The sequence below is a fragment of the Pistacia vera genome, unplaced genomic scaffold (assembly GCF_008641045.1).
Source record: "Pistacia vera cultivar Batoury unplaced genomic scaffold, PisVer_v2 Contig398, whole genome shotgun sequence".
In the NCBI taxonomy this organism is placed as follows: Eukaryota; Viridiplantae; Streptophyta; class Magnoliopsida; order Sapindales; family Anacardiaceae; genus Pistacia; species Pistacia vera.
In genome coordinates this window covers 129,907-149,687 of record NW_022196221.1, presented here as the reverse complement: position 1 = coordinate 149,687, position 19,781 = coordinate 129,907, and the positions used below count along the sequence as shown (strand labels likewise).

At 41.2% G+C, this 19,781-nt stretch overlaps 2 non-coding genes across 2 annotated transcripts; both read left to right on the top strand.

Moving 5' to 3' along the window:
* The first annotated feature begins 247 nt into the window (after window positions 1–247).
* Window positions 248–354, top strand: LOC116141426. The gene has a single exon (XR_004129794.1). It is a non-coding gene; the product is annotated as a small nucleolar RNA R71 (small nucleolar RNA).
* Window positions 355–16,082: 15,728 nt separating this feature from the next.
* Window positions 16,083–16,189, top strand: LOC116141425. Its single transcript, XR_004129793.1, has one exon. It is a non-coding gene; the product is annotated as a small nucleolar RNA R71 (small nucleolar RNA).
* Window positions 16,190–19,781: the final 3,592 nt, after the last annotated feature.

Below are 19,781 nucleotides of genomic sequence, written 5' to 3'. Positions count from 1 at the left end.
GTTTCTGAAGTGCTGTCAGTTGGCTGAAATGGTTGTATATGCATCAACTTCATAAAGGCCCATAGATTTCTTCAGTTGCACCCTCTTATTAGGTCTTTGATAATTGTTGCTTGCCAGATCTTCAAGCAACTCGTGAGCTTCTTCCGGAGTCTTATTTTGCAGTGCTTCCCCCGATGCTACATCCACCATAGTTTGCACATTCACCATCAATCAGTTATAAAATGCTTGTACTTGCGTCCAAACTAGCAACCCATGATATGGACACCTCCTCAACAATTCTTTGTATCTCTCCCAAGCCTCATACAATGATTCCGACTCTTCCTATAGAAATAATGTGATATCGTTTCTCAGCTTTGTCGACTTTGCTGGAGGAAAGAATTTGGTCAGGAACTTTTATGCTAAATCATTCCATGTTGTAATCGTTCCTGTTGGTAATGCCATCAACCATCCCTTAGCTTTATCCTTCAATGAAAATGGGAATAGTCTCAATCTGATGGCGTTATCTAACACTCCGTTTGATTGGAAAGTATCACAAATCTCTAAAAAATTGGCAATGTGTAGATTTAGATCTTCCTTCAAATTTCCCATGAGCTGTACCGACTGCTGGATCATCTAGATGATTGCCAGCTTTATCTCAAAGTTGTTGGCTTGTACTGCTAGTCTAGTAATATGCGATCCACTGCCATCAACTGAGGGAACTGAAAACTCGCTTAGTGTTCTATTTTCTTCCATCTCAACAACTATAACCTCTGGTTCCACTGTAGCCTCTCTTTTTTTTCGTTCTCTGTTAAGTCTTCTAGTGGTTCTTTCAATCTCAGGATCAACAAGAACCACTGGCTGACGTCTGGCTCTTTGCATAAACTACACAAAAAAAAAAAATAGAAAGAGTGAGATCACAAACCAACCTAAAAGAATAACAAAAATTAAACAAACAACAATTAGGTGAAAATAAAGCTCCAATCTAGCTAACACAAGAAAAAATTAATGTTAACACAAAACTCAATCCCCGACAACGGTGCCAAAAACTTGATGCGTTGTAATTACAATATGCAAAAATAGCAAGTGCACTAGTTGCACAAAGTAATAAAGTGATGAGTGAGTATCGTTTCCACGAGGAGTGGTTATTAAGCACTAAATTTCCTAACTGTTTTCAAGTTGGAGGAACCAAATGTGTTTGGATTAATGGGAGAGATTAAATCTAAAACAAAAACAAAACTTACTAAATATTAAAGACTAATTAATGGAAGCAAGAATTTAAACACAAGAATAATATCAATTTAACAAACGGTTAGGGGTTTGACTTTATTCGGACTCTATGGATGAATTCTACGGCTTATGTTAATTCCACACTCACAGGCACAGATTGTAAATCGGATTCTCTAAGTTGCTAAACATACCTTCTCAGGCTATGAATTCCTACTTTTCCCTATTAAACTTCCGCACCCAACAATTTGAAGAGTAATAGATCTAAGTCGTTAAGCTAAGGGAATCCTAGATTGATTTCATTGATTCTCAAATCTATCTCTAGCATTCAATACTACAATGGTGATTACCCAAGAAGCTCAATATGATTCATTTCTCAATCTCATCATATTCATCAAATAAATTCCATTAAAAATAAAATAACCACACAATCTATGCAATAGAATATGGAAATAGTAATAATCAATTTATCAACCCATAGAAATCTGAACTTAATCAAAACCCTAACCCAAAATGGGTTAGTTCATAATTAAATCAAAATACAAAGCAAGAAAAACAATAACCACAAGGTTCAACATATTGAAATGCAGAGAGAGAGTAGAGATCTCCCCTAGTTGAAGAATCCACAAGATTCAAGCTCAAATCTTCTCTCTAAATCTCTCAAATCTATTCTAAACTCAATGAGAACATACAAAAACTGGACAAGCCCCCACGACTGAGTAATTTCTGCATGTCGCTTTTTTCAGACCGTAAAAGAAATGGACCCTTCAGCGACCAGGACAGATGAGGGAACAAGCTCACCGGTGCAAGATGCCCGAGTGGGTCCCTCTTAGAGATTCTGTCAATAGCCACCGTAGAGGAGATTCAAAAAGTGGTAGACCAATACGTTCTTAGCGTAGAGGTCTACCAACATAGGACGTACACAGCTCGGAATCCACCAGAAGGAATGGCTGCGATCTCTAAGAACATTTTTAAGTGTGGAGCGATGATCCCCTCCCACCCTTTTATTAGGTCAGTCCTCGATCATTTTGGGGTCGCACCATTACAGCTTACACCAAATGCGTATATGATAGTCGTGGCTATGTATATCGCATACGACGAGAACGGTTTAGGCTAGCTAACTGATCTAGAGCTCGATTGCTCATATTATCTAAAGAAGAGTAAAGACAATGACTCTTTCTACCTCTCGAAGTGATCTACGATCAAGGGAGGGATACACAGTTACCTCAGCAATGTCGGGCCGTATGAGACGAAGTTTTTCTTTTTTCACTATGATGGCATTTTCCAGTTTAGGGAGCCGAGTAGGTTTTTCCTTTCTTTTTCTTGGCGAATTCTCTTTCTTTTTGTCTTTGCTAACGAACTTTGTTTTTTCGCAGTCAACAAGACGACCAGGTTATTGGCTCTCACTGATTTTGACATGATCACTATTTTTGGTGTTTTGCCCGAACAAAGTCACAACACGAGGCTGCTCGTGACAACTGCGGACCTACGGAAATACAGTTTCTTCAATCCCAAAGCGACCTTAGAAACCTTACCGAGTAAGTACCATAACCTTAGCCAATTTTGTTATTCGAATGTAGCGAACTATTTTACTAATGATGTTCACATGCATCGACCATGCCTCCTAAAGTGCCCAAGTCGTTGCAACCAAGGGAGTTCACCTTCCCCCAAGTTGGCCTCACTAGACAAGCTGGGGTGGCCCCCAATGGTCCCCCCATTAGAGGGACTCCGACGAGTGCACCGGTTTGACCTACAGGTGCTCCTCAACCTTCGACTATTCGCCCCAAGCAGAAGACATTGGCCCATAAGTCCAAGAAAAGGAAACAGCTTCAGGCTGAGAAGTCAAAATATGAGCCGGAGGGTTTGGGCATTCAGCCCGAGAGGTTGCAGCCTTACCAGGCATTCTGCTCGGGAGGACCTCCCGGGGGCACGACTGGTATTACCATCACTCTAGAGGGTCTGCGAACAAGGCAAAGGGAGGCTGCGAATCTTGGGATGAGACCGGGCAAGTAACCAGCAGATGAGATGCTACCTGCTGCTGGCACGAGCGTGCCCGCGCCGGACTCTATGGGGCAACTTCTGGATCATTTGCGGCTGGTGGTGTTTACCCTGCTGGAGTGCTAGCTCACAAAAGTGATCGAGCAGTTCGTGGCCTTTAACCCCATGGATTTGATGTCCACGTCCTTTCAGTACCTAAGCCAGGTAAAACGAATTGTCCTCGGTGAGGACTTTTTTACATTTCCTTGCTTTTTTCAATAGAAAGGAAATTAACTCTTTACTCTCTTCGTTATGCAGGCCCTACTCGCCATGCACTTGTCCTTGTAAAAGGTTCAGCTAGGGGCTTCTGAGGGGCTGGTCGAGCTGAGAGAAGAGAACGTGTGGCTTAAACGAGACTTAGAAGCCACACAAGTAGAGAAGAACCTATCCACCATTCAGACGAATCAATACCTATCTGAGAGGAACGCTGCACTTCGCACGGTGGATTTCTAGAAGGTCGAGCTAGAGAAGCGAGGAGAGAAAGTTAAAGAGCTCCAAAGGATAGTGGCTAGGCTTACTAAGGAGGCTGGCGAGAAAGAGCTAGAGCTACGAACGAACTCCGAGTAGGCCTTGTGAGCAGAGCAGGAAAGGGCGCAGTTGTGGGAGACCATCGAGAAGCAAAGGTGGGTGCTTGAGGCTGAACTCCAATTCGCCCAAGGTCATGTCGCTTTGCTGACCGAAGAGATGTAGCGACAAGAGTTGGAGATTGAGGGGAGGGCTGTTGATTAGATGATCCAGTCCATCTATGCCCTTCGATCGAAGAATCCTACCATCGATCTAACCGACCTCCTAGAAGATTACCAAAGTACCCTCACTTCCATGGCGTGGGCCAAGGATGAGGAGGCAACTCGGGGACCTGATCCGAAAGAGGAGCATCCAGAGGGGTATGTCCCAGAGGAGCCAGCAACTGGCCAGGTGGTTGGCGACCAACTTGGGGATGCTAAGGTCGCACCTTCGGGACCTGGGGATGAAGGCCAGTGATTGCCTCTACTTTTGTACTGCTTTTCCTATGCTCGCTAATATGTACTTATTTTATTTTTTTAATAAATAAAAAGATCGTTTCCTTAATCATTTGTGAGTACTTACAATTTTTCGTACCCCACAAACGTTACAAATGTGGACATGAGGTCGCTTTCTAACTATTTACAATAGTATTTGTACAGATAATATCTATGCGAACATAACTATATACATGCGGGAAAATATATTACAAAAGAACTTGTGTTATTTACAAGTCTTGAGAAAAGTTAAGTCTTTACAGAGAATTGAAAAGAAATGAGTTTGGAATTACTGATAATATGGGCGGAGATGTTCAACATTCCAAGCTCGCAGTACTTCGAAACCGTTCAGCCTTTTGAGGTGATAAGTCCCCAGTCTTATCACTTTGGCCATGTGGTACGGGCCTTCCCAATTCGGCCCCAATACCCTTGTACTTGGTTCTCTCGTACATAGAAGGACTTTTTTCAAAACGAGGTCACCGACCTGGAAGTCTCTTCTTCTAACCTTAGAGTCAAAGAACCTTTTCGCACGCTACTGATAGGCTGCTATTCTTAGTTGAGCCGTACTGTGGTGTTCTTCAACTAAATCCAAACTTGCGCGCATAAGCGCTTCATTGTTTGCTTCGTTGAACAGGTCTCTCCGAAGCGAACCAGTTCCTACCTCCATAGGGACCATCGCCTCATAGCCATATGTTAGCGAGAAAGGTATTTTTGAAGTAGAGGTTCGCGGAGTGGTCCTGTATGCCCATAGAACTTTGAAGAGATCATCAGCACAATTTCCATTGGCAGCACCAAGTTTAGCTTTCAGAGTGTGCTTGATGGTCTTGTTAACAGCTTCAACCTGACCATTTGCTTGTGGTCTTACGACTGGGGCAAATTTTTTGTGGATACCTAGCTTATCACAAAATTGCTTGAATTTCTCGTCATCGAACTACTTTCCATTATCAGAGATGAGGGTGTGAGGAATTCCATAGCGGCACACAATGTTCTTGAAAACGAAGTCCTTGAGCTTTTTGGTGGTGATCAAGGCCAAAGGCTCGGCTTTGACCTACTTGGTGAAGTAGTCTACCGCGACCACAGCATACTTGACTGCTCCTTTACTAACTGGTATAGGTCCGATGAGATCGATTCCCAACATGGAGAATGCCTAGGGACTAGACATGGTTATTAGCTAGTAGGAAGGAGCTCGCGGTATGCTCGCGAACCACTGGCACTTGTCACACTTTTTAACAAAGTTGTAGGTGTCTTCTTATAGTAGGGGCCATAGTACCCTTGACGAACAACTTTGTTGGCGAGAGATCGTGCGGCTATGTGATTACCACATATCCCTTCATGTATCTCCCTCATGATATAGTTTGCTTCCTTATTGGTTACACATCAGAGGAGAGGGGTGTTAAACCCTCACTTGTACAATTGATCTCCTATAAGTTTGTAACGAGCAACTCTGGTTTGCAGGGTTCTTGCCTCGATCTTATTGTTGGGCAAGGTCTCGTCGTGGAGATACTGGATGATTAGGGTCATCTAGGAAACTGATTCGGTCATATTCACGGCCTGTTCGGGCGAGCTAATACTGGGGGCCTCTATGAACCGAACAGGAATACTCTCCGACACATCTAAGTCCAGCGACGAGGCTATCTTTGCCAAGGCATCCGTAACAGAATTACCATCTCTAAGAATCTGTTTGATTGTGAAGTGCTTAAATGGCTCGAGTGCGGCCTTAGCTTTCTTCAGATAGCCAATCATGTTTTCTTCCTTGGCTTGACACTTCCCCAAAGTCTGGTTGACAACTAGCATAGAGTCGCTGTGAATGCTGATCGCGATTGATCCCATTTCTCTTGCCAACTGCAGTCTAGCGAGCAGACTTCATACTCGACTTCGTTGTTGGTTGCTTTGAACCCAAACTGAAGAATGCCATGAATACGAGTCCCTTCGGGAATAAGGAGAAGGAGGCCTACTCCGGCCCTTTTCCTGTTTGACGATCCATTAATGTAGAGACTCCAGGTCGTAAGATTTTGGATAGTTTCCTAGGTGACTTCACTGGCTTATTGCTCGGGTTCCTTGATTGGATGATATGAGAATTTTGAGATGAAATCGGTAACAATTTGCCCTTTGATGGTTGCTTTCGATCTGTACTGCAGATCGAACTAACTTAGCTCCATGGCCCACTTGAGCAACTTACTTGAAACCTCTGGTTTTTTAAGGACTTGCTTGAGTGGGTAATTGGTTAATACATGGATTGTGTGGGAGTGGAAGTAAGGTCGTAACTTTCTGGAGGTGATCAGTTGGGCATAAGCCAATCGCTCCATTTTTGGATACCACATCTCGACGTCCAGCAGACGCTTGCTCACGTAATATACTGGCCATTGGACCCTGTTCTCGTCCCAGACTAAAGTTGCACTGGCTGCGTACTAAGAGACGAACATATATAGAAGGAGAATTTCTTGTGGTAGAGGCTTGGACAGAAAAGGTGGCTTTCCAAGGTGCTCATTAATGCTCTAGAATGCCTGTTCGCACTCAAGAGTCCATTCAAATTTCTTGTTGGCCTTGAGTATATTAAAGAATGGCAAGCAGCGGTCTGTTGCCTTCGATATGAAGCGATTCAGTGTCGTTATTCGCCCATTGAGACTCTAAACCTGTTTTTGGTTGGTCGGGCTTTTCATATCGAGGAGAGCTTGGATTTTTTCGGGGTTGATCTCTATTCCCCTCTGATTAACCATATACCCCAGGAATTTTCCCAAGGAAACTCTGAACGAACATTTGAGAGGATTCAGCTTCATTCTGTATCTCCGGAGTATGTTGAATATCTCAGCGAGCTGCGCTATGTGATCTAAAGCGACACGCGATTTGACAAGCATGTCATCAACATAGACTTCCATCGATTTCCCAATCTGTTCGAAAAACATCTGGTTAACTAGTCGCTGGTAAGTTGCTCCAGCATTTTTTAGGCCGAAGGGCATAACCCTATAACAATACAACCCCTGTTCTGTAACAAAGGAGGTATGATCAGAATCTGATTGTATCCTTGTAACAGCCACTTTCTACTCAAATACTCATATGATTTATATAAGAAAATACATATAAAATAGCATAAGAAAATTGAGCCCAAAAGTTTCTTTTTATTAAACACATATATATATGCTTTACAAACATATATATTTTTACACAAAATTAAAATATGTACAAAAGTCGTCACAAACATGGTGGAGAGTGTAACCGCTTCCCCTCGTGTGTTGACGTCCATCCGACCGCGTCCTTACCTGGATCCTACAAACATAGGAAATAACGGGGTGAGCACTAAAACAATGCCTAGTAAGTAAATCCTCTACCCGTCTAACCCTGTAACTCTCACTCTAATTCTTTCCTTACAACTTCTCATTCAATTTCTCTTTGGTACTTCTCTCTCTCTCTTTTTCTCTTTCTTAGAACTATTTTCTATTAACTCTAAGTCACGGCCCCATCTTGCCGGGGGTACGGCTGGGACTCGCTCCCGCTCTACGTGACCTTTACTCGTTCTAGCTGATCGGACTCGGTTATGCATGGATTCGGAACCCTTGGCCATGTGAGTGTATAATCTCTCTCTCGGGTACTCGGGTATAGCCCTCATCCGCATGCACTCTCACGGGCTACACCACTTCTCTTTCTCATACTCATGCCGCTCTCTCAATGCGGCGTACATGCGGGAATACTCTACCCATTACTCACGGGTTCCCCATCGCACAACCTACTCTATTCTCTTANGTAGACTAGAAGCGAGGGATGCTAGAGACAGCGGGACTACACGTGAGGGGAGATGATTTATTATCATCTCGATGTTTTTATCTTGATGTAAATATGTAAATGATAAATATTTGTGAAATACATTTGGAAGCTTCCACCCTATAAATATGTTTTGATTGTGTAATTTCTTAAAATTTGTAAATTATAAGTTTAGATCCTGCGTGATATTTTATATGCATGTTTTGGATATTATTATTATTATCCTTATACAGATTTTTTTTCTAAATACAACTCGTTCTCCAGACATGTATCCTCGGGATTCTCATTGAGGGATATTCAGAGGATACCTGACTGGAGGGGGGTTTTACACCTTAGGATGCTTTAGATGAAATCTCTACCAAAAATTCCCAAAAGCTCTCTAAACTCCTTAGAAATCTTGGAAGATTGGATAGAGAAATTGAGAGAAATTAGAGAATGGAAGAGGCGATGGAAATGGATGACTTAATGGGTTTCTCTACACTTAACCCTTTTTAGCTCACATTATAATCATCATTTCCCATTTTGCCCTTACCCTTCCTTGGAAATTCCATCTATATCCTTTGATTCTTTACCAATACACCCGCATCCAAACACAATCTCTACTAAATTTCCTTACATTTTACTCCCCACTTTTCCTACTAATTAGGGGTAGAAAGGTCATTGTGCCCCAAAGGAAGAATTCTCTAGAAAACTTGAGAAAATTTTTGTTAGGCTCTTCGCTGCGGCGAAGAACAATACGTCGCCCCGGCGAAACACGGCAGAGCCTACCCATGGGTGCAGCTCCTCATCGCCGCGGCGAAGCTTCTTCTTTGCCCCGACGAAGCTCGAATTTCCAAACTTCACCAAATTTCAACCAAACCAAGGCAAACACTTAACCAATACAACATACCATTTTAATTAAAGGCTAACCAACTAACCACAACAACATACAAACTCAATTGAAGCTGAAACAGTGAATCTTTTAAGTAATACATCAAATCTGAAGTACGTACCTCAAGTGGGGTGTTACAATTCTCCCCTCCTTAAAGGAATTTCGTCCTCGAAATTCACACGAATAACTCTAGGAACCTATTCTGCATGTCTTGTTCTGTCTCCCATGTGGCCTCCTCTACTTTGTGATTCCTCCAAAGAACTTTCACTAGCGAAATACTCTTGTTCTGGAGCTCTTTAACCTTCCGATCTAAAATCTATACAGGGCGCTCCTCGTACACAAGATTCTCTACGAGATCAACATCTTCTAAGCTCAAGATATGGGAGGGATCACTTACATACTTTCGTAGCATCGAGACATGGAAAATGTCATGTACCTTGTCCATACTCGGTGGTAGTGCCAATCTGTAGGCAACTTTTCCAACTTGTTGCAATACCTCAAATGGACCAATATATCTCGGTGCTAACTTCCCTTTGTTCCCAAAGCGCATTACTCGTTTATAAGGGGAAACTTTCAAAAATACCTTATCACCCACTTGGAACTCCACTTCTTTTCTCTTTAAATTGGCATAACTCTTCTATCTGTCTTAGGCTTGCTTCATTCTATTTCGGATTAATCTTACATCCTCAATCATTTTCTACGTCATCTCTGGTCCAAGAGCTATACTCAACTCACTCTTTTCGCCAATCTCATCCCAATGTAGTGGAGACTTACATCGTCTACCATACAAAGCCTCGTAAGGCGCCATTTTTATTGTAGACTGATAACTGTTGTTGTAGGCAAACTCCACCAAAGGTAACATTTCATGCCATGACATTCTATAATCCATGCAACATGATCTCAACATATCCTCAAGCACCTGATTTGTTCTCTCTGTTTGGCCATCCATCTGAGGATGATAGGCAGTACTGAATGCCAAACGGATACCCAAATTTCTCTGCAAACTAGTCCAGAAAGCTGAGACAAATCTCGAAGCTCTGTGTGACACTATTGTCTTGGGTACACCATGTAATCTGACTATCTCTTTCATGTAGATCTGAGCCAATTGATCTGAGGTGGTACTTTCCTTTACTGGAAGGAAATGGGCGGACTTAGTTAATCTATCCACAATCACCCAAATAGCATTATAACCTAGCTATACTCTAGGGAGACCTGTGATAAAATCCATCGAAATGCTCTCCCATTTCCATTCTGGAATACTAAGTGGATGAAGCAATCCTGATGGCCTTTGGTCTTCTGCTTTTACCTATTGACAAGTCAGACATTTAGCTACAAACTCTGTAATGTCTTTCTTCAAACCTGGCCACCAGTAGCCTTTCTTTATATCTTGATACATCTTGGTTACTCTAGGATGAGCAGTGTACAGTGTGTCATGTGCCTCCATAAGAATCCTTTGTCTTAACTCACCATTCTGAGGGATACACAATCAATTCTTGAAATAAAGGACACCATCCACTAAGTGGAATTCCGTCATCTTACCCTCATGTACTTGCTGAACCATTCTCTGACACCATTCATCAGCCACTTGGTTAACTCTGACTTCCTCCACTAAAGTAGACTGAACTTCTAACCTGGCAATCCTTCCCGAGATCACTTCAATTTGTTCTTTACACAACTCTTCTATCAACTCTTTCTGCCTAGTGAGCCGGGACAAATAAGCTTTTCTACTCAAGGCATCGGTTACTACGTTGGCTTTCCCCGGTTGATACTTAATCTCACATTCATAATCCTTAACCAGCTCTAACCACATTATCTATCTCATATTCAACTACTTTTGAGTGAAGAAATACTTTAAACTCTTATGATCGGTGTAGATATTACTCTTGGCACCATAAAGATAATGCCTCCAAATTTTTAAAGTGAAGACCACGGCTGCCAATTCTAGGTCATGCGTAGGGTATCTCGTCTCATACTCTTTCAATTGCCGAGAGGCATATGCTGTCACCCTACCTAACTACATTAACACAGCACCAAGTCCTTGCAAAGAGGCATCCGTATAAATATCATAGTCTACACCCTCCTGTGGTAACACTAACACTGGAGCTGATGTTAACCTCTTCTTCAACTCTTGGAAACATTCCTCACAACCTTCTGACCACACAAAAGGAGTCTTCTGTTTGGTAAGAGCTGTCAATGGTTTAGCCAACTGGGCGAACCCTTCAACAAATCGTCTGTAGTAACCTGCCAGGCCCAAGAAACTTCGAATCTCTTTTACTGTCTTCGGCCTCTGCCATTCAAGGATTGCCTTTATCTTGCTCGGATCTACCGAAATCCCTTCCTTCGATACAGTATAGCCTAGAAATATTACTTGATCGAGCCAGAACTCACATTTCAAAAATTTAGCATACAACTGCTTTTCTCTCAATCGTTGCAGCACTATTCTCAAATGTTCCTCATGCTCTTGTCTTGACTTAGAGTAAACCAGGATATCATCTATGAAAACCACTATGAATTGATCTAAACAATCATGGAATACCCAGTTCATCAAAGTCCATAAAAACTACTGGGGCATTAGTCAAACCAAACGGCATCACTACAAACTCATAGTGCCCATACCTTGTACGGAAAGCAGTCTTAACTATATCCTGCTCAGCCACTCTTACCTGATGGTACCCTGATCTCAAATCAATTTTGGAGAACACTGCTGCTCCCTTCAACTAATCAAACAAATCATCTATTCAAGGTAGTGGGTACTTATTCTTCACTGTCACCTTATTCAGCTCTTTGTAATCAATACACATCCGCAGTGATCCATCTTTCTTTTTTACAAACAAAATTGGGGCTCCATAGGGAGAATGACTCGGTCGGATAAAACCTGTATCTAAAAGCTCTTGGAGTTGCTTCTTTAATTCTTGAAGCTCTGCTGGGGCCATTCGGTAAGGGGCTTTAGATATAGGTGCTGTTCCTAGTGCAAGTTCAATACTAAACTCAACCTCTCTTTCCGGCGGTAAACCCGGTAAGTCTTCCGGAAACATATCCGAAAATTCCTGAACCATCGGTACCCTCTGAATTTCTGACTGTGGAATATTACCACTCTGTACTACATGAGCAATGTATCCAGAACATCCCTTTCTCAACATCTTTTTAACTTTTACACTACTAATCAACATACTCAACCGATGGCCCTCTCCAAAACTAAACTTATCTCCATTATCAAGATTAAATCTCGCTTTCTTTTTCCGACAATCAATTTCCACTCCATTCCTCCCTAGGAAATCCATGCCCAAAATTACATCAAAGTCAGGCATATCAAAGACTATTAAGTCAACTACCAACTCTCGACCATGGATCACCACAGACTCTCCTAACAACATCTCGTGAGTCAACACACTAACCCCATTGGGCAACTCTATCTTAATGGGTTGACTCACTCTAACAGGTTTCAAACTTAATTTCTCTATCATTCCATGAGATATAAAAGAATGAGTAGCTCCAGAATCAATCAAAGCATATAAAGAAACAACATGAAATAACAACTGACCAGTTACGGCGGATGGACTGGCCTCGGCCTCACCCTGAGCCAATGAAAAAACCCTAGCATTTGTACCTCTAGGGATCTGAGTCATCGGTGGGAGGGGAGCTTTACAATCCCTCCACATATGCCTTGGTTGTCGGCACCTGTAACACACGTTTTGATCCCTCAAACACTTTCCTAAATGGTTCCTCCCGCATTTAGCACAAAGGGGAAACCCTTCTGTTCTGGGCCACTTGTTCTGTCTATCTCTTCTATTCTTCCTTGGTTGTAACGTCTTCTTGGCCCTTACTTCTCTGTTCTTTGTGACATCTACTCTCTCCCTCTGTAAGGTGGTGGATGGCTCACTAGGTGTTGTTAGAGCCAACCCTTCTGCAATATATTTGTTTACATAGATCTCTGCCCTTAAAGCCCATGCGAGAGCTTCACTGTAGGTATGAGGGGGCTCGGCTCCTGTCATTACATCTCGAGCAATATCTGATCTCAACCCTTGCACAAACTTATCTCTCCTTAACTCTGGTGTGTACACTATTCCAGGTGCAAAACGAGCAAGGGAATTGAATCTTACTGAATATTCTTTCACAGTACTAGTCCCCTGCTTCAGGTGAATAAACTCTTTGGACTTTCTCATGCACTCGATCTTCTGTTCGGTACTCAGCCTCAAACAACCTTCTGAATTCCTCCCAGGTCATTGACGCTACATCATGAGTCTCCTCCATTAATTCCCACCAAATTCGGGCATCTCCCTTAAACAAGAAACTAGTATATCTGATCCTATCTCTATCATTTAGGGGAAACAGTGCCGCCGTCCGCTCTACAGACTTAAACCACTCCTCTGCCTCGAGCAGGTCCCTCGTACCCCTAAATGCTAGCGGCTGGTGTTGATTTACAAGCCCTTGAATCGGATCACACCGAGTCTGTACTGTATGAGGTACCAGCCCTTCTCGCTCTTGTCTTGGGGGTGGTACTCTACTAGGAGTCTCGGTTCTCTCCTGAACAACTCTCCCCTGACTCTCTGCTAATACCTGTTGTACAATAGTTCGAATCCTCGTCTCATCAAGGGTAGGGGGAGTTGGTTCTGGTGGGTCAGAGGATTCTTCTTCATTCATCAACACTCTTACCCTTCTATGTTACTAAGCCTCACTCTACAAAACAACTATACTTGATCAATTCAAAAGAACACTTAAAGTAAGGAAAGAATTAACTTACACAGTCGGCTATCGGACGTCATAGCGAGAAGAATGGCACACTGTCAAAACCCAAAAATCTCGGCTCTGATACCAAAAATGTGATAACCACTTTCTACTCAAATACTCATAATGAAATACATATAAAATAATATAAAGAAATTGGGCCCAAAATTTTTCTTTTTATTAAACATATATATATTGATATATATTCTTTACAACATATACATTTTTTACACAAAATCATAATGTGTACAAAAGTCATCAAAAACATAATCGACAGTGTAACCGCTTCTCCTCAACCGCCGACATCCATCCGACCGTGTCCTCACCTAGACCCTGCAAAACATAGGAAAACAACGGGGTGAGCACTAAAATAATGCTCAGTACGTAAATCCTCTACTCATCTATCCCCGTAACTCTCTCTCTCTAATTCTTTCCTTACAACTTCTCATTCAATTTCTCTTTGGGTGAGCACTAAAATAATGCTCAGTACGTAAATCCTCTACTCATCTATCCCCGTAACTCTCTCTCTCTAATTCTTTCCTTACAACTTCTCATTCAATTTCTCTTTGGTACTTCTTTCTCTCTCTTAGAACTCTTTTCTATTAACTCTTTAATAAGTCACGGCCCCATCTTATCGGGGGCACGGCCGGGACTCGCTCCCACTCTACGTGACCTCTACTCATTCTAGCCGATCGGACTCGGTTATGCATGGATTCGGAACCCTTGGCCACGTGAGTGTATAATCTCTCTCTCGGGTACTCGGGTATAGCCCTCATCCGCATGCACTCTCATGGGCTACACCACTTCTCTAGCTCATATTCATGCCGCTCTCTCAATGCGGCGTACATGCGGGAATACTCTACCCATTACTCACGGGTTCCCCATCGCACAACCTACTCTATTCCCTTTCTCTTAACTCTTAAAGTAGCTTATACTCAAATTCTCTACTATGTCTCAAGCTACTACTTGAGTGTATAAACAAATGTGTATAGAAAGCTCATACTCACTAATGCACTTATGAAATGTCAAATACAAGATTTCCTCAAAACCGTCATTCTGCACAGGTCACACTAAAAAGGTCATAACTTGCGTTATACACCTCGGATTGCTATGGTTTTGGTCTCGCTTTAAAGCTTAGAAACAGGGCTATAACTTCTATGTTTTGGTCTCAGCCCAGTTAAATTCGTAAGAGGCCCAAAAATTACTTAGAAAGTCACGGCAGTGACAGGGCAGATTTCACCTAGGCATTTCATCAAGCAACTCATGTGCATAAAAACACTCTACTAAAATTACTACTATACTTCATTCTCTAGCCATCCAAAATGGGGGAAAACTCCCTCAAATAACCATAATCCCTATCAAGAAAAGCACTTCCAAAAAGGTTTACACAACATCTCTCAAACTTCATCTCAAATCCCATTTCTCATCACACATCAAAAACACTTCTCATAATACATATTCATCTCAACTCAATTCTCAACAACATAACATACTTATACAAGCATACATCTCTACTCAATCTCTAAATCTCTACTCAAAAACTTATCAAAACTCAAGTTGGTAGGAATTACTTACATTGTGAAAAAGTGACTTCTTTAGCACTTTTCCTTTCCTTTGTTGTCTTGTCTTCTCTCTACAACTCAAAACAACAACAAGAACAATAACAACCAAATAAGACTTCACTATAACTATAAGAAAACTCACATCTAAGGCATGAATCCTTACCTTTTACTCCCCACTTTTCCTACTAATTAGGGGTAGAATGGTCATTGTGCCCCAAAAGAAGAATTCTCTAGAAAACTCAATAAACTTTTTATTAGGCTCATCGCCGCGGCGAAGAACTTTCCGTCGCCCCGACGAAACAAGGCAGAACCTACCCGTGGGTGCATCTCCTCCTCGCCGTGGCGAAGCTTCTTCTTCGCCTCGGCGAAGATTGGATTTCCAAACTTCACCAAAATTCAACCAATTTCAAGGCAACCATGCAACCAACTCAATTGAAACTGAAACAGTAAACTTTTAACTAATACAGAAAATCTTAAATACGTACCTCAAGTGGGATATTACATGGAGTACGGGTTGTTCGGTTGCCTTTGATTTCCTGCCAAATAGTTAACCTGCTCCGATGATGAAGATGCTAAAGCAAACGTGTTCCCCACTTGGCATTCACTGCTCACATGACCACCTGCAAAAAATTCACAAATTAGTTGAGGAGCTTAATAGAATTTACCTGCATACTTCCCAACTATTTCTGAAGTGCTGTGAGTTGGGCTGAAATGGCTGTATATGCATCAACTTCATGAAGACCCATAGATTTCTTCGGTTGCACCCTCTCATTAGGTCTTTGATAATTGTTGCTTGCTAGAACTTCAAGCAACTCATGAGCTTTTTCTGGTGTCTTATTTTGCAATGCTCCTCCCGAGGCTGCATCCACCATAGTTTGCACATTCACCATTAATCCATTATAAAACGTTTGGACTTGCATCCAAACTGGCAACCCATGATGTGGACACCTCCTCAGTAATTCTTTGTATCTCTCCCAAGCCTTATACAATGATTCCGACTCTTCCTGTAGAAACGATGTGATATCATTTCTCAGCTTTGCCGATTTTGCTGGAGGAAAAAATTTGGTCAGGAACTTCTGTGTTAAATCATTCCATGTTGTGATTGTTCCTGATGATAGTGCCATTAACCATCCCTTTGCCTTATCCCTCAATGAAAACGGGAACAGTCTCAATCTAATGGCGTCATCTGACACTTTGTTTGACTTGAAAGTATCACAAATCTCCAAAAAAATGGCAATGTGTAGATTTGGATCTTTCTTCAAATCTCCTTTAAACTGTACCAACTGCTGGATCATCTGGATGATTGCTGGCTTTATCTCGAAGTTGTTGGCTTGTACTGCTGGTCTAGTAATGCTCGACCCACTGCCACCAACAGAGGGAACTGAAAAACTCCCTTAGTGTTCTATTTTCTGCCATCTCAACAATTATGACCTCTGATTCAAATGTAGCCTCTCTTTCTCTTCTTTCTCTGTTAAGTCTTCTAGTGGTTCTTTCAATCTCATGATCAGCAGCAACCACTGGTTGACGTCTTGCTCTTCGCATAAACTACACAGAAAAATAGAAAAAAGTGAGACCACAAACCAACCAAAAAGAACAACAACAATTAAAACAAAAATTAAACTCCAATCTAGCTAACACAAGAAAACTCAATGTTAACACAAAACTCAATCCCCGGCAACAGCACCAAAAACTTGATGCGTTGTTACTACAACATGCAATGATATCAAGTACACTAGTCGCACAAAGTAATAGAGTGATGAGTGAGTATCGTTCCCACGAGGATTGATTGTTAAGCACTAATTTTCCTAAGTGTTTTTTCAAGTTGGAGAAACCGAATTTGTTTGGATTAATGGGAGAGATTAAAACTAAAACTAAAACAAAACTTACTAAGTATTAAAATCTAATTAATGAAGGCAAGATTTAAAGGCGAGAGTAATATCAATTTAACAAAAGGTTAGGGTTTTGACTTCATTCGGACTCTATGGATGAATTCTACGAATTATGCTATTTTCACACTCACATGCACGGATCGTAAATCGAATTCTCTAAGTTGTCAAACATACCTTCTGAGGCTATGAATTCCTACTTTTTCCTATTAAACTTCCGCACCCAACAATTTGAAGAATAATAGATCCAAGTTCATTAAGCTAATGGAATCCTAGATTGATTTCATTGATTCTCAAATCTATCTCTAGCATTCAATACTACAATAGTGATTACCCAAGAAGCTTAATATGATTCATCTCTTAATCTCATCATATTCATCACATAAAATCAATAAAAACGGAATAACCACACAATCTGCGCAATAGAATATCAAAATAACAATAATCAACTGATTAACCCATAGAAATTCGAGTTACATCAAAACTCTAACCCAAAATGGGTTAGTTCATAACTAAATCAACACAAACATCAAGAATAACAATAAATGTAGCATTCAACATATTGAAATAAAGAGAAAAGAAAAGAAATCTCCCTTAGTTGAAGAATCCACGAAGTTGAATCTCAAATCCTCTCACTTTCTCAACAAAAATGTCAAATCTATCAAAACTCAATGAAAACCAGATGAAACTAGACGACCCCCCTCAAAATGGCAAGGTTTTTCTTATATAGCTCGCCCCAAAAGACCTAAAACTTTCCTAAAATAAAACTATGTGTTTTGGAGAAACTAAAATTCACAGACTTCGCTGCGGCGAAGGTAAAAATGATTCTCGTGCTTAACTTCTTTCGCCGCGGCGAACCTTCATGAAGAATTTTGAAATTATAGAATTGCCCTCCGCTCGCTTCTTTGCTTGAATCTTTGATCTTCGATGCTCTTCCATGGGAACAAGCTTCATAGTGCTTCAATCTACTTCCAAACTCTCCCAAATTTTGAGATCCGCTTACTTATGGGTCCAGAAACTCCAATTCGCTCCTTATTTGCTCAAAATGTCTGTTTTAGCCTGCAACACAAAATGTATAGAATTAAGTAGCAATTCAGGCATAAATGAACTAAGAAGTATCTAAAATCCGGCCAAAAAACCTAATTAAAACAGTATAATTCTCGGATTATCAGCCACCTCCTTATACCCTTCTAAAACCCAAACCGATGGGGTGTACTCAAAAAACCCTAAAAAGCTAATGTGGCCATAGCAATGGCCACCCTCAACAACAAAGAAAGCTTGAAATACATAGGGAAGAAGACAAGAGCCTTACTGAAGTGTAAAATGTGGTGGGAGTTCCCTGGAAACTCATCATAAATGTGAGAGAGCAACGGCGAAATAAGAAACAAATAAACTTTAGGGAATTGCAAATGTATAATTTTGATGAAGGATGCCCACTTTTATACGGAGACGAAGAGGCGGGATTCGACCTCAACCATCGATCTTTGACGAATCTCAACCCTTTATTCATCTAGCAATATAGACCGTTCGATGTGGCCATGTGTCGATCATCCACAAGGGGCGATTAACTGTCAGAATTCTACAATCATAATCATCCTCGCACGTCGCCTCGACTTCATGTCTAGACAGTTGTAGTCACCCACGTGTGAAGAAAAGTAACTGCAAAAGCCGACTACCTTTAATGCGACACGACCACGTGAAAATTACTCGCATGCCCCTAGTTTCAAATTCCAGGTTTATCATGAATGTCACAATAGGAAAAAGGCTAAGTCTTGTTCACGTCAACTGAAATTAAGTCCGACTCATGAAGCTCGGCCAAATCTGCATTCAACATACAACTTGTGAAGTTCGAGCTTAATATCACATCGAGCAATTAGTCTTTGAAGTTCAAAACAAGCACCAAACACTAAAGGACAGATGTTGTGTGTGATTTTTCCATTAAGCTCAAAGTAGTTAGAGTTCCGCAAGGTTGTAGTCCGACCCAAAATCAGGTCAGCTCAACACTTGTTCGACCCAGCATATATAAGCCCGTCAAGATATAGTTCGACTCAACATAAGCTAGTCGCGACCAATCCAGACAGTTGTTTGAGCAAATCATAGATAAGCTCAAATCTCGGATAATTTGGAAGAGATCAGATCAACAGCAATGATAGCGCGATCCTAGCACTCAATCACAAGAATATCGGAGTTGCACCTTAATCTTGATTGTAATTTCTTTAATTTCGCTATTTCCTTTGTAAAAAACTTGTATATAAACCCCTTCCAACGATGGAAGAGGGGTTAGGAAATTGTTTAAGGCATAGTACTAATTTCTTGTAAGCTCTTTAAGCAAATAAGAAAAGTAGTGGACGCAGACTCAAGATTTAAACTTGCCGAACCACTTTATAAACATTTCGTGTTCTTTACATTACTGTTCTTGCATTCATATTACATTGCTGGTTATGTTTAATCACGCGCACATCGGTTCCGATTCCACCAAGATCAATCGGATCACTCTTGGTGTAATTCTTGCATCAACATGTTACAATACAAAAATTGAGGATATTCTTATCTTTGCAGCAATAAATTTAAGATTCTACGTGAGATAAGGTAGAATAATGTCGCCTCAAATTGCGGTAATTTACATGAATTTCCAAACTTAAATTGAAGTATTAAGGTCAATAATATTAATAATGTCATCATATGGACAGATATATCACCATAAAATCTCAGACCGTAACAAACCGTAATCGAGTTCGGTGTA